The sequence below is a fragment of the Haplochromis burtoni genome, unplaced genomic scaffold (assembly GCF_018398535.1).
Source record: "Haplochromis burtoni strain Fernald_Lab_line unplaced genomic scaffold, NCSU_Asbu1 Contig_527, whole genome shotgun sequence".
NCBI lineage: Eukaryota > Metazoa > Chordata > Actinopteri > Cichliformes > Cichlidae > Haplochromis > Haplochromis burtoni.
Window position 1 is genome coordinate 79,342 of NW_024582888.1, and position 440 is coordinate 79,781.

A 440-nucleotide genomic window follows, 5' to 3' on the forward strand; every position below is an offset into this window, starting at 1 on the left:
GCCTGCGCCGCGTTTGGGTCTAGCCAGCACGCCACACGGGCACGCCGAATTACTGTGTGTAATTCGCCCGATCGTGACAACATCTTATGTACTTTTATCGTTTACCTCCAATGTACAGCACATTGTGTCATTTGTGGTTATTTTAAAGTGTTTTATAGAAAGCGATGGATAGATGTATACACTTGTATGACCCTGGTTTGTTACCTGTACACTGTTAGAAGAGTTCTCTGCATCTCAATATTGGGGACCCAGTTCTGACTGTTTGTCTGTGTAGGTTCTCAGTCATCCAGGTCATGTTAATCTAAGGAGCTTGGAAAGAAAAGTGCCTGGACTTATTTGAAGATGTTTTACCTCTTATTCGAGAAGTTTTTTCAGTTCTAAGACCAAATGGTGTCCCAGGTATTTAAGCCCCAGAGGGAGTTCTCCCTAAAGAGGGTAAC